The sequence below is a fragment of the Nannospalax galili genome, unplaced genomic scaffold, assembly GCF_000622305.1.
Source record: "Nannospalax galili isolate Female #2095 unplaced genomic scaffold, S.galili_v1.0 scaffold89, whole genome shotgun sequence".
In the NCBI taxonomy this organism is placed as follows: domain Eukaryota; kingdom Metazoa; phylum Chordata; class Mammalia; order Rodentia; family Spalacidae; genus Nannospalax; species Nannospalax galili.
In genome coordinates, this window is record NW_008359211.1 from 9,772 (window position 1) to 12,614 (window position 2,843).

The 2,843-nt window shown below is 42.9% G+C and overlaps 1 long non-coding RNA gene across 1 annotated transcript in view; it reads left to right on the forward strand.

Annotated features, from left to right (window-relative positions):
• LOC103725556 overlaps positions 1–2,061 on the forward strand; it is a 2,986-nt gene extending 925 nt beyond the window's left edge. The window contains exon 2 of the long non-coding RNA XR_606862.2: positions 1,803–2,061. This is a non-coding gene — a long non-coding RNA (uncharacterized LOC103725556). The remainder of the gene's footprint in view (positions 1–1,802) is intronic.
• Positions 2,062–2,843: the final 782 nt, after the last annotated feature.

Below are 2,843 nucleotides of genomic sequence, written 5' to 3' on the forward strand. Positions count from 1 at the left end.
TGTGGTTATTGGGCTTTACAGCTGGTGTTGGACATTGACTGATTTTCTCCCTTACCGACTTGCAGAGTATCCTCTGATAGATACTATGACTCAATAGGCCTTAGCCTATATGACAGAATGCATGAAACCTGATGGGGGAGGCTATGGGAGTGTGGAGAAAGGGGAAGGGGGGATCTAAAGATTTAAGATGTATTCTATGTAATGTACAAAAATTGAGTGATAATATATATTGTAAAATAATTGATTTGTTTAAGACTAGTACATTTTAAACACTTAAATGTATTCGTTACACTTCAAAAATGTCATTTATTATTCACTTTAGTGATATATATATTGACACAGGGTTTCACACTAGCTGGACTGGAACTCTCTACACACACAGATTTGCTTGCCTCTGACCTAGCATTAAAGGCCTAGGACACTAGCGCTAGTGTTTTTTGAGGGGTAAGAAAGGTAAACACATAGGTTTAATTTATTTTCTCTTTTTAATTTTCAAAAAATTATATTTTAAAATGTATTTATTTATTTATTATGTCTTTTTGAGACAGTGTTTCCCTATATCCCCATCTGGCCTGAACTGGAGACGTAGACCAGGCTGGCCTTGAACTCACAGAGATCCGCCTGCTTTTCAGTGTATGAGTGTGTCGCCTGCATGTATGTAAGTGCACCCATGTCGTGGAGGTCAGTAGAGGGCGTCAGATCCCCTGGACTGGAGTTGCGAACGTGGTTGTTAGCCACCATGTGGGTGCTCGGATTCAAATCTGGGTCGTCTACTGCAAGAGCAGTCAGTGCTCTTAACCGCTGAACCATCTCTCCAACCCTTAGATTTATTATCTTGAATAATGTTTTGAAACAACTTGGTTTTAATATATGGAAACCAGCCCCTGAGTGTGGTGAAATCAAAGAGTGGCAGGCAGATTTACCATTGCAGAGTACGTAAAACATTAAGTTTAAATTATTAGCATAAATGCTTTTATATTTTATTTATTATTTTATTTTATGTGTATTCACGTATTGCCTGAAGGTAGGTAAGCACACCTGTGTCATGTGATGCCTGCAGAGGTCAGATGAGGGTGCCAGATCCTCTGGGACTGGAGTTACGGACAGTTGTTAGCTGCCATGTGGGTGCTGGGATTTGAACCTGGGTCTTCTGCAAGAACAACCAGTGTTCCTAACCACTGAGCAATCACTCCAGCCCCAGCATAAATTTTTTAAAGATCTATTTTTAATGATTTATGTGCATGTGTGTGTGCGTGCATGCGTGCCTCTGTGTGTGTGTGTGTGTGTTTTTGTGTCTGTGCACCCAAGTGCAGTTTCCCATGGAGGCCAGAAGAGGGCACCAGGTCTCCTGGAGCTGGACTTATAGGTGGTTATGAGTCACCTAACATGAGTGGTAGGATCTGAACTCTGGTCCTCTGCAAGAGCAGCAAGTGCTCTTAATACCAAGCCAAATCCCAAGCTGCTATTAGCATGAATTTCAGCATTCATCTTTATATTGTGTGATATTGATGTTTTTTATTTATTTTAATTAGACTCATATATTTGGGGGAGGGTGCATGTGACACAGCACTCATGTGGAGGTCAGAGGACAACTTTAGGCAGTCAGTTCTCTCCTTCCATCATGCACGTCATGAGTATTGAACCCAGGTTATCAGGCTTGGCGGCAGGCATCTTTACTGAATCACCTCACCAGGCTACTGGGTGATGTTGGTTCTAAGTGCATAGACAGAAGCATCCGTTGTGGTTGGAAGTAGACTGCACACTAGTCGCCTCATGACTCACGCATGCCTCTGTTTCTGCAGGATGAAAGGTAGACCATTTCCTTCCTTCCGTGACATCATTGTGAACATGCTGCACACACGGAGAGGATGTAATGGCGTGTCACAGATGGAACTATGTCCCCCCCACGCATATGGAGAAGCTCTGATGCCCAGGACCTCAGAATACCACTGCACCAGCGCTCCTCAGTCCTCACAGGGGAGGGGTTTCCAGGACCCCCTTGGGTATCAAAGTTTGTGATGCTGAAGTCCCCTAAATAAATGGTCTCATGTTTAGACAGAACTCACGCATATTGGACCATAGACTTTTCCCTGTTTCTTTCATGTGTGTTCATATGTAAGTGTATGTGCACATGTGGGTACATGTGCATGAAGAGGCCAGAGGACAACCCTGAGTGTTGTTCCTCAGGAGGTGTTGTTTCTCAGGACACTGTTCACCTTGTTTTCTGAGACAGGGTCTCTGACTGTCCTGGAGGTCTTCAATTCAGCTAGGTTGACTGGCCAGTGATGCCTAGAGATCCTCCCGTCTCCAGTCCCAGTGATGGGATTACAAACACATTCCACCATGCCAGGCAAGTTTTACATGAATTCTGGGGACTGAACTCAGTACCTCATGCTTATAAGGCAAGCATTTTACCTACCAAGCTCCCAGCACCCAAAGTATTTATTTTTTATTTTGTATAGGTTGGTGTTGTTTCTTTTGAGACAGGGTCTCACACTGTAGCCCAGGCTAGCCTTGAAGTTGGGGCAATCTTCTTGCCTTTACCTCCCAAGTTGCTGAGATTACAGGCATGAGCCATCACAGCCGACTCTGTCCTGTATACTTTAAAAACATAAATAAATAAAAGCGTTTTTATTGTAATGAATTCACAAAAGTATCATGTGACTAGATGGGATTTTTTGTATCATCTCTAAAGGAAAGTGCAGTCCTAACACACAGTCTGCAGCTCTCCCTTATGCTGTTTTTCTTATAAATATTTAATTAATTTTGTTTTGTTTTGTTTTTTGGTCTTTTTGAGACAGGGTCTCCCTGTAGCCCCAGCTGTCCTGGAACTCACTATGTAG